This window comes from Lonchura striata, chromosome 7 (genome assembly GCF_050655825.1).
Source record: "Lonchura striata isolate lonStrDom1 chromosome 7, ASM5065582v1, whole genome shotgun sequence".
NCBI classification, from domain to species: domain Eukaryota; kingdom Metazoa; phylum Chordata; class Aves; order Passeriformes; family Estrildidae; genus Lonchura; species Lonchura striata.
The window spans coordinates 28,827,870-28,840,238 of NC_140709.1; positions in this window are offsets into that span (position 1 = coordinate 28,827,870).

Consider the following 12,369-nt stretch of genomic DNA (forward strand, 5'->3'; position numbering starts at 1 on the left):
CTTTAGTGGCTTTAAATAACAGCTTGTTTGAAATCTCATTGGGCTGTAGGGTTTCAAAACCAAAATGCCAGAGGAAAGAGAGAAACTGGGAGGGTTTTCTTTCTACTCCACTGCTTGTTGCTGTGTCTGAAATCTCACTGATGCTTTGCTGAAGGATTGTTTACTTGTTGAAGGATTGCTTGTTAAATATAATCACTGATACATATCAAGAAACATTTTCATTAATTGGATGAGAAAACACCATTACACATTAAAATGTTTTAGAAACTGGGCTTTCCATACGGAATGTGTAGCTGTGTATGAAAAGTTACAAGAATAAGAATTGACTTGGAAGCTGAACCAATATGTGTGAGAAGTAAATTGATGATGAGCTTCAAGTGTGTTGCCTCACATGAAACATCTGGGGTTTGCAATCCTCCTGTTGGCACAGAGTTATTATCCCTAGCATCTCTTTCTGTCAGGATATCTTATGGCAATGAATGCCAAGAAAGCTGACTTAGCAGTTATATTATGTATACTATGTATAGCTATGGTATATAATAGTGACAGAGACTCTAGAATGAAGAAGTTGAAAACAACAGAAAACAAAAATTATTATTTTTAAATGGCTTACAAATATCAATTACATATACATTCTGATAACTTTGCCTTTGCTAAAGAGCTTGGATTTTACAGGCAGTAAGACTTGACCTCATTTTAGAACAAAGAGAACATATTTTAGCAGATGTTATCTTGATTGTCAGCTAATAACATGGAAGTTGTTGTAATCCTAGTTATATACAGCACATGATGTTGAATATAAAGTACCTAAGCATTTTTCAATATTGATTTCAATATGGTAATTAAGAACAGGTGCATATAAATTAGATGTGAGGCACTCTAGTTGTTACTAATGAAATCCTTTACAATAACTTTACATAATGAATGCATAATTAAACATTAATGACAAAGACCATTAATGGCAATTTTATTCCACTTACACATTATTTTGGCCTTAGGTGAAGCCTACTGTTTTAGTAAAGCTGTCATTCATGCTGCTGCTCCTGTTTGCTTTACAACTACATCATATTCTAGCATTGAAAACCTTCTGGATATTGATTTCTTTTATGTGTTTAAAGGGACCCTGCTTTCAGATTAACAACATAGGTGGTAAACCTAATGAATTACCCCAGGTATTATGATGAACCAGGAAATTTTGTGGCCAAGCATCTCTAGAGAGCATTCAGCAGGAAATACAGCCAGCCAGGTAAGTCTGCACGTTTTAAAATACGCTTTGATTTTCTCTAGTGGCTTGAGGCAGCACTTGATACTTTTCAGCTTTCTTTTCAAGTGACTGTTGTCACTGCATTGAGCATCACACCCCCTTTTCCCTTCAGTGTCAGCCACTGAGGAAGACATTGATGAAACAGCTATTTTTCCACAGCTGCAGTGTTATCCTTCAAGCTGAAGTCTAGCCTAGCCTTGTGTTTTTATTGCCTCAGTACAGGGTGGTTTGGGAATAAACTGCATAAGACTTTGCCAGGATGCTGCACTAGATCTGACCCAGCAATTCCTAGAATTTGGCAAAGAGACTTAACCTACTTGTGTGCGATAATTCCTGCCCACCTGAAGAAGAGAGATAACTCATGTGCACTTGAGCATCTCTACTTACATTTAAATAGCTGAGAGGCTGGGGTCACTGTAACATTTCTACTTGATTACTGATTACTGATCTTTGCTCCAAGAAATGCCAATTGCACTGGAAAAGCAGGCAATATTCCTAGAACTAGGTTTGTCCAAGCTTTGTGATAGGGAGTTTCCTTTAATGTCTGCCGTTCCAAGAAGTTATTTACAGTGTGCTTACTACCTGTAAAAATTCAGTAATATATTTTTAAAAAATCACATTTTATACCCTTTTCTTGTTCTACAATTGTTTACAATATTAAAAGGTTGGTTTAAAATATTAAAGCTTACTTCTTCTACAAGTATAACAATTAGAAATAGAAGAATTTCCAAAGGCTTGAGGAGAAGCAATCTAAAGCTCAGTAGCAGTGGAATGGGTAAAATGGGACAGGACATTCACTAAATTTCCACTGTTTCTTCCTGTAATGTGATCAGAATATGTTTTTTCTTACCAGATTCTTGCTTAACTATTTGTGCTAATGCTTAAAGAAAGATGTTGAACCAAACAGTGTTCATACATATGTTTATACATACTCCTCTTGTAATGCTACATAAACTGCCTTCTCTGTTTATCGATAAATCAGTCAGAATCTGTTGATTTTTTTTTTCCTGGTGGTCTTGTATGATCTCCATTTATTTCATGAAATTAAACACACTATTTTCATTGTGTTGCATTTCTACTATGGCTTTTCCCTCCATTTTCTCTTTCCATGCAATACTTCCAATCTGTCCTGAGATGAATAGTTTGCAAAACCACAGCCAGAACTGCAAAAACTTATAAGATGGAGCAACTGGGAAAATAACATGGCAGGTGAAATTGAATAGAAATTAATTAAAAAAATTATGCACAGCAATCATACATGGAATAACAAGTTTCAAGCTGAACATTATGACTCAGAAATCTTGGTGTTGTGACAATTGTGTGAAAAAGACAACTTGGAGCTCAGTGACAGCCAGAAAGGCAAATGGAATGAAGCACCCTTCTAGTGCCTGCATTTCAAAACAGAGAGCTCTAAAAGTGGGTAGTAATTGTACATATACATGAACTCTACCTATTTCTATATTTTTCCCTTGGCATCACAGATAAAAGAGAAATTACCTTTGGCATGATTCAGGTGTATTGCATTCCTGCTTTAAGCAGTACATTGAGAGAGGATATTTGTGTGTGTTAATATAAAAACCAGTAATAGAACTATGATGGAAATTCTTGCTTAGTTACTAATACATTGGGGTTTGGAATGTCTGTGTCCAATGCTTACCTGACTCTTTCTCTAGCTTCAGCCTGGCTGAACTGTGTGTGTGATCAGGATCAATATATTCATTGCTGTCCATTCCTAGGAAAGAATTTGAGAATTGTCAGAGAGCTTCCACTCCTAAAGAAAGCCAACCTGTGTGAGACTACAGCATGAAAACACAAATTGCAGTTTTGATCTCTGTCTCTTGCTGCAGACCAGGAGACGCTTCAATGTTATTTTTACAATACTAATATAGTCCCATGCTTACACCTATTCTCCTCCTATGCTTGTTTGGCAAGGAGAATGGCTACTTGTTCATGACCATTTACTAAAAAATTATATATAAGAAAAGCCTACTAAGTGCAAAAGAAGGGGAAATCCCTTCAGGAAGTTCCTAAGGAAAAGACTGTTGCAAAGTGGGAAAAGATATATATAGCACCAATTTAAATAAGGGTATATTCCTACCTGGTTTCAATGTTCTTGCCTGGACAGCTGCCTATTATCAGAGACTTTTGATCCATCGTCATCATGTTCAATCTCAGGAGTCTCTGATCACAGCATCTGTGTTTGTATAGCAACAGTGGCAAGCTACACTTTCACAGTCTTTTAAGAACCCAAATATTGTAAGACACTATTTTCAGATGAAAGTATTGACATATAATAATAATTTAGATAATAACTATAAAAGCCTCAACTCTATTTCAGCATCTTAATTAACTAAATATTATTCTCCAGAAGAAAGAGATTGGGAATCTGATCATCCTGAGAGCATGCAAATCACCCTCATTTCAGTGGGATGTTTGAGTAAACAAAGAATCCAGGAGCTGGCTTGGAAAACTGGTGGAGAGAGTCCATCTGTGAGGGAGTGGCCAGCTCCTTCTCCAGGGGAGAATCCTCACCCAGTGCCCAGCTGCTGGTGCCAGCATGGGCTCCAGTCAGTGCCAGCTTCGGGGATGGCTCTGATTAGGCAGCCCCCTCTCCCTGGGAAGATGAGAGCCTGGAACTGGATTGTGAAATCTGCAGGGATCCAGGGCAGGGAATAGAAGCAAAGTTGATGGCAGGGAACTGGCAGCTGTGGCTGCTGAGCCAGTGGGTGGATACAGCTGGAGCTGTCTCAAGGCAAATGGCTTCATTCCTGCTCTAATGGATTGCAATAATCAAGCCTAGAAGTTGTGTGTGTGCATTGCTGTTGCCAAATTAGAGTTTGATAAGAAAGGACAGTTTTCTGGTGCTCCAGGGAGAAGGTGACATTTTAGCAGTCACCACTAAGGATATTAAGATGTAGCAAAAACCTCCAGAGAGCATATTTCTTATGTGAACAGAGGCCACTGCCTCTGGTATAGTGATTTAGCTGTGTTTATGTTAATTTTCTACCATCAGCTTTCTTTTTCTTTTCACATTCAGCCATAGTTTTCAATGGGGTTCTAATAAATTTCAATTTGCCAGTAGCATTTTAAAATTATATTCCTTCCTTATGCTTTGTTACCTGCACTGCTGCCATTTACAGAGCATCATTTCCAACAACAGATTCATGCAGGTGAATTAGAGAAAGGAAAAGAACAGAACCTCTCTGAACCTCCTGTGTGAAGGGTTGGGGACAACAGCTAGATTTCCCAGTGATTTCTGCTCAAAGATGAAAGATTTGAGCTATTTATTTTTACCTCTGGCTTATAAAAGGCTGTAGTTCATCTGCTGGTGAATAGCGTTGGATACAAGACACATAAAAATAAAAATGATGCAGTACTTGTTCTCACTGAAAAACTGAGTTTAAAATGATGTTGACTTTTTGTGTGTCTTGAAAGTCTATATATACAGAAAACAAATTTAAAGGGATATTACTTTGATATGCTTGTGTAAAACAACAAGAGTAAGATATGCTACAGCAGGGTGCCTCCTCTCATACCAAATCCTCAGACTTTAATTTTATTCTGGAAAGAAGGTCATTCCAGAAGAATTTTCACCAGTAATCCCACTTCAGACCATCTTGTGTCTTTAGGAGATATAGATTAAAGTTTTATCCAAAAGGAAATTAAAATAAAAAGCCCAGCAATTTTTCCTCTGAGAAGAAAAGCAGTGACATGCTTTAAACAAAAATTTATATACCACAGACAACCACATGTTAAACTTGAGGAGGAAAAAGCACCTTCAACAATGTCATATGTATCAGAGTATGTGTATATCTTCAAAGTCAAATCTGCCTAATCTCATAATAAAAGAAGGTTTTAGTCTTATCAGCAAATGGAAAGATGACATTAATACAGACAATAAAGACAGCATATTCTGATCATGCCTTCACCACCACAAAGCTATTAGCTCTGATAATGGAATTTTTAATGTTGATCACTACATAATAAAAACATATCTAGATCTGCAGCTTGCTGATGTTCTGTAACACAAAAAATATTGTACAAACTATTGGTTTATGCAGATTTTCTGTATCTCTGAAGGTCATATTTGTCTCTGAGTCTCCCAAGTTACTGATATTCAATACTCTTAAATGATCACACCTGTGTGGTCTTGGATGCCTGCATAGTTCAGTGGCACAAAGTAAAGACAAAGAATACCCTAAATAACAAACTTTTACATCTTTGTGGTTTTGTATGTGCCTGCATTCTGTTTTTAGCCATATGAAGGCAATCCCCTTTAGCTGTCTAAACCAAATGCATGCTAATTATGAGCTGAGGCATTGTTTGAGTAAAATGAACCAAAATATTTTGCTACTCTCTGACTCATTAAAGCAGCACTTCATGTACTGATTCTGAAAAAAATATTTCAAATACACTGACCTTTATTTAGAAAATAATATACTTCAATGGCAAGAGCACTATATCTATTACCATTAATATTATTTACTGTCATAGGAATAAGTAGATATGGAAAAATCAGTGTCTGGAGCAATTATGCTTTGAAATTTCTGGGATTCTTATATTTGTAGATTTTTCTTGCCCCAGGAAAACTGCTTGGAATTAAAAGGGAAGGCAGGTGGCATTGTGATGAACATATTACTATGATTAATTACCATTCATGGCTAGCCAGATAAACTGCCGTTGGCACTCAGAAATACACACACATTATAAGAAAATACTAGTTCTCATTAATGTGTTGTTTCTAATAGTTTTTTAAGAAAATAAAATGTTTCTAAAACTCTTTAGAAACTAGGATTTCTAATTTGAGACTAGAAGTGTCCTGAAAAACAGAGATTATTATTCTGGCAAGTGTTAAGAGTGGCCATCACACTTGCAAAAAAATCAAGAGATTATATGAAGGTTTTGTGTTAGTTATACTGTGTTTCTGGAAATGCTTTTAAACTCAGTTATGAAACATTTTGAAACTAATTTTAGAGAAGATAAAGCACCGGTGAAAACACATTTATTTTATGGCATTATGGCGCTGTTCAGGAAATGAGTATCAGAATTAATATTGTCTTTGTATTTTTGCAAAGCACACAAGTAAAAAAATATAAACATCTGCTGGTAGCTGATGCAGACTGAAACATGACTTTTGCTGAGCAGAGCCTTTATTGCAATAAGTAAGTTTTCACCAACAGGAAGGTTTTGTCTCTCATGAGCATGAGGGTCACTCTTTATTTACCTCAGTGCATGGAGTGCCCGGAGTGCTGTGCTGAAGCCCCGGCTGCTGCCCTGCTCAGGCACAGCCCCAGCACACACAGCCTTTTGCAGCACTTCTCATCCTCCCCCAGCTTCACTGCAACACCAGGGAGCAACAGAGAGCCCTTCAGCATCTGAGAGCATCAGACCGATTTCCTGTCTATTATTTATGTATTTTTCTAGGAAATGTGGGCCTTCTCCTGCTTTCATTGGGCTTTATTTGTAAACTTCCTTCTGAGGCACACAAGTGATTCAACCTGGGCAGTACCAAGGCAAAATGATAATGCCAGAAAATTAAAAGACCTTTGCACTCTGAAGAAGAGCGACACCTTTCATAGTGACAAACACATCTACAGGAGTGCAGCCTTGCTCAGAGAGATGGAAAAATCACCTCTACTTCTTCTCATCCTGTGTGTCACATCACACCTGTCACCTTCTGAATTGTTAAAGATTTTCTTTACTGTGGAATCATCCTTAGCTCTGCGTGGTGCCATTGATGCACTGAGGTATTTGCATCTGAAAGGGGACTTATGCCATGTCTGATCTTCATTTTTTAAAAATCAGCCCCGCCCCCCCCCTCCCCCCCAATTTCTTGTAATGGCCACTTTTTCCACTTTTTGAACATATCCCCCTGTGCTGCAGCTCTCTGTCCATCCAGAGCAGACTGAACACAGCAACATCTGCTAGCCTGTGCTGGACTGTAGGTTGAGTTTGCCCAGTTCTCTTTGCAGAGCAACAAAAGTTCCCTTTTAGTATTTTTTTTTAAATTTCTTGAGACCAGAAACTGCCTTTTAGCCCTGAATTACTTCAGTCTGAGGCAGTAATAAAAACCTTATTTTCCATCTCCATTTTCATATTCCACATTGGCTTCAAAGGAGGAGTATTTGTTTTCCTCTGATTGGCTTACACCACTTTTCTGGATGGAATTGAGACAGAACAGCAACTCTGTTAGACTCTGGATAAATTGCTTTAGGTAATAAATTTCCTTTTGAAAAAATTTAGACTAATACAACAGCCTGATCAGTTTGTGTGGTTGGACACCACATTGACAGCATTTTTACAGACTCTCCCAGCTTTCAAAATGCCATAGGAACCTGTAAATTATTTTAGAGAGAGAAGGTATTTTAGACAAACAATGAAGATAAAATGTGGAGCTGACAGACAAATAGCAAGATCCTGCCAGATATTATGTCTGTTTGCATGGCTAGCTGTTTGAGAACTAGAAAAATGTGGCTGTCACTTTTGTTACTGACAACTGCATAATTCACCTCCTAAGTAAACTCAATTAAAGGCATAGCTATGAATGGGGAAAGGCCTAAAGCTAGATTATAGTCTATAAAAGGATTAGAGCCTGATAATTGTATAATGGAGAGTAAGCAGCTACTTCTGTTATCAGGAGTAGCAAGAGGTGCTTAGTAAAGCAGTTATTCAATGTTAATCATGGAGTACCTTTGTGACAGAGCATTGCTTTCCATGATTTATCCAACCAGAGCACACGTGTTGCTAAATAATTGTAAAGAGTTTAAGAAATATAGGCAGCTTGTCACTGTTTAATTTAAGTCCAGGCTCTGCTGTATAGCTGGAATAATCTTCTCTACTTTTCATAGCCTGCTTTAAGAGAGAAACCTACTATTTCTTTTCATAGCTGTCTGGCAGAATTCCAGTGCTTTACAAGAGCAGAACATCAAGGAGCTGTATTTCCAATCCCGAGCTGCATTTCCTATAAGGCCATGTATTTCATGCTGTGGTGAAATTCAGAACTGACCCAAGAACTTTTCCAGGACAACTCCTTGTTTGACCTTCAGCAAAGGGTTGGGGCAGCTTGGCTCTGTTTTCTGTGAAGTCTTGCCCGGGTGCTGATGGGCAGAGACCTGCAGCGCCACTGCAGTGATGTGACCGTGCCTCAATGTACCAGGTCCAGGTACAACAAGCCAAGAGACAAGGAGCAAAGGAAAGGTGGAGGGGAACTGAAGTGCTCTGATGTCAAGGTCTTGCAGGAGCCAAGAACTGATCGTGAACTTGGGTGAGACTGAACAAGGACAGGGACAGAGGAGCCAGGCTGGCAGGGGAGGCAGGCTGGAAATGGGATGGAGCAGAGGAGTTTGCAGCTGCTGTGACATTCCAGCTCCCACTGCCCTGAGCTGAACTGGTAACTTGCACTGAGCACTGCACCTCTTCCTGTCTGCATGGTCAGAGAGAGCTGGAAACAGGTTCCTTCTTACAGGACACAAAATCCAGATTATTCTGGCAGACTAGAAAATAGAAATATTTCTCATTTTAGCTTCAAAGAACAAAGAAGAGATATTTGAAAAGCAAATCTAAGCAAATCCCAGCTGATTTGGATTTACGTAATTTTTGAGGAAAAATAACTTTTGAAAATCATGATATATAACTCAAAAAAATGTAATACAGATTGAATATTTCAATACAATTGCTCAGAGAAGCAATTTGACCACAGGACAGAATTTCAAAATTGGACTTTTTAAAGAAGTCAAATTTAAAGAAAGGCTCTAAAAATCAACAGCACTGGGTACTATATGTGATTAATATTTACTTAAAAATATCATCCATTTTTTTTTTTTTTTTCAGATTTGAGATTGCTCTACTAAGGATAGAATATACTATGAATAGGAATGTGAAATTTAGATCTGGGTCTAAACTAAGATTAGATGTGTTGAGACCTGAGTTTTGAAGTAGTTCTTTACAGAAATAACACTCACCTGGGAAACTGTAATTTGAATGTACCAGATTTTGATGAAATTTTTCATCAGACAAGTTTTTTCATGGCATAAATATTTCAGGACTAAAGGACCAGAGTAAACTTAGATCTATGTCTGTATGCAACATATTTCCCAAAATATTTGCAAGTTGCATCAGTTCATTAACTTAAAAAGAATTTTGTAGTCTTGAGTTCTGCCCATAGAATTTATCATTGGTTTACTCTGGAAATGTTAAGCATCCACTTAGGGATTACAGCACCAAGTTTCAAAATATTAATAACAGGATTACAAAATATCACTTATTTTTATATTTTCTTAAGTTTTTTTTGTTTCTGTAATGCCTTCATAAATCTCAGATACTCTTTTATTTGCTGTTCTACAAATAATGCTCTAGCAATTAAAGTGTCAGTCACAAAATGTGTTTAAATGACTATATCCTATTTTTGCCCCATATTTAAATGACAGTCTTGCTAGAAATACAGCATTTAAAACATTAACTTCAGCATTTTGCAGAGTGCTGGTCTGAAAAATGTTGATATGCTGTTTCTCTTCAATTAGAATTAAAAAAACCCCAACTAACCCAAAATTCAGCCAATGCCAAAAATGCCTTATGAAAGGCACTCTTTGCAGAATGAAGATAGGATTCGTAATTCTTACAGGAATTTAAGTTAATCTTTTCCACTCTACACACAAAAGGCAGTGGAAAGGTGGGAGAAGAAACACAACCCAGATTCTGAATGAGCTCAGAAAAAGAAAACTTGATTCCCACTTGTCCCCTACTCCCAGTTATCTTCCAGTCTGCAGTCCAAGTGCTTTGCCAGCTCCTCATTAGGCTTCCTTAAGGCCAGCTGGCAACTCTGTTATTATCATGTCGATGAAAATAAGTTTTGCTGTTCCTCCCAAAGATCAGGGCTGCATATCCTGCTTGTCCTCCAAAATGTGGCAGGGGTGGTTTTCCCACTTCTGATCTTGCCCTGCTGCCTTCTCTCAGTATCCATGTCATAAGTTAGCAACCAGGAACCATGAGAGCCTGGGGGTTTTACAGATCAGGCTCTGGGGAGCAGCCCCTCTCTCAGAACCCTTATCTGACAGCTGTCTGAACACCATGCAGAAATGGAAGCATTTGGTCTCTGCCACTCACGGTGGAAAGGGATGCATTGAGCTGGCAGTGGGAGACACTAACACTGCCTCTCTGGACACTGAGAGCAATGAAACACTCTGCCTGCCTCCCACATTTAACACCTTAGAGAAAGACTAAAAATCACCCACTGAAAAAGACCCTCAAAACATAAAACTGTTTTAAAATGCCCATTCTAGCCTTTTAGCTGTACTGTTATATTATGGACTGGAATAATGAGTTAGAAAACATTAACAAAATGTTCCTTTTAATAACTAAGAATTCCTGGCAAAGTATTTATTTCTGAACTATAAGCAATTAATATGTATATCCATGTATATATATGTATAATAAATAGGGAGCAGGTTAATCAAAACCTAAGAGAATTAATGACCAATCCAGGATTAGTGATAAAGTTACAGGTGTTTCATTTACAAGTTACAGTTGACAGGTGTTTTGTGTTTTAACTGAAAGTAACATTGAATACACAACCACCTCTACTCCTGGCCTGAAGGCTCCCTCTATCTTTCACCTTATTTAAGAAAATATTTTAGTGCTGATGTTTCTACACAGATCTGGCAAAAAATGTAAGCTTATTTTCTGCCTACACATTAAATGAAATTTTGTGCTTTCACAGCTATAAAGGGGTCTAAATTCACAAAAAGTGCACGAAATAACAGAATGCATAGGGCACAAACATTAGTAAAAGAACCACCTCTGCAGGTCAGACAATGGATGTGTCACTGTGTTGAAATTCAATTCAAATGAAGGGTTCACCAATTTTTTATTGATTTAAATTCTCAAATATCTTGTTTCTGTATTAAAAATTAGTCTAATGACAACATGATGTAAATTACTGCCTTTAAAGGTACGCATAAAAATTTTCAAGGATTCATCTAGAAAAAATGAGTTTAAGAGTCTCAGCATCAGTACCATATAATTTTTCCTTTTCATATTTTTGGAGGAGCATTATGCATACTGCTGTGCCTTGTCTTGTATATCTGTAAAGTCTCTCCTAGAGAAGATATTTCTCCTTGATGGTTGAGGAGATTCCTGTGAGAATCTATTTTTTGACTGTCTTTTTTGGGTGCTGTATAGTCTAACCAGCTTGTAAGATTCTCCAATGAAGGATAAGACATACTAGAGACAACTACTGTTATAGACCATGAGAACTGACTGTAGCTGAGTGAGGTAGAATTCTGGTGGAAAGTAAAAAGCCAGCATACAACACCTTTGCTTAATGGAATATATATAATATTGTCATGCATTGACATTCAACAGAGAATAGCTAACTCTTATAAAATTCACACCACGGAAAGCCTTGTGCTATTCTGCTCTTACAAACCACCACAAAACATGTTCAGAACATAGGCAATGTAGAGAGCACAGAGAAAAACCTACGTGGGCACAGGACAGATCTGTGTTCCCTTGCTGCTCTTATCTGCAATACAGAGTGGCTCATTGTTCTGAGCAAGATATTTACTGAACTGATCATAGGGGAAATTATATGGAAGAAGAGTACTGCTGGTAGAAGACACTTTAAAATATTCATAAGGCTATTAAAGAACACCAAGCAAAAATTTCATGGGGATGGAGTTCATTGGAAAAAGAACCTGTACTCTTGAGCCAGCAGCTAGAGTGAATAACATACAATTGCTCCCGATACAGACCACACTTTATCTTGTTTCAAAATAATATGTTTATTTTTGATATTCCCTAAAGGATTTCTTGTCTGTATGTGGGTGTCCCTGACTGAAATGAGCAAGCAATTTTGTGGATTGTCGTTCTGTGTGGAAGACAAGGCTGGAATAAGATATTAATGCAGGACATAGAAAAGTCTCCAATGGAGACTTGCTCGAGTTGCTCTCAAATATTCACCTGCATAATACCCACTTGTGGAAAAGGAAAATAAGAGATATAACCAAGCTGGAGTTTGCTGACAAGTGCAGACTGAGCCTGTGCATGCCTCTATTTTCAACAACAGTGATAGTGAGGAGTGTCTCTTTGAAGGCAGAGAGTGGGCAGAG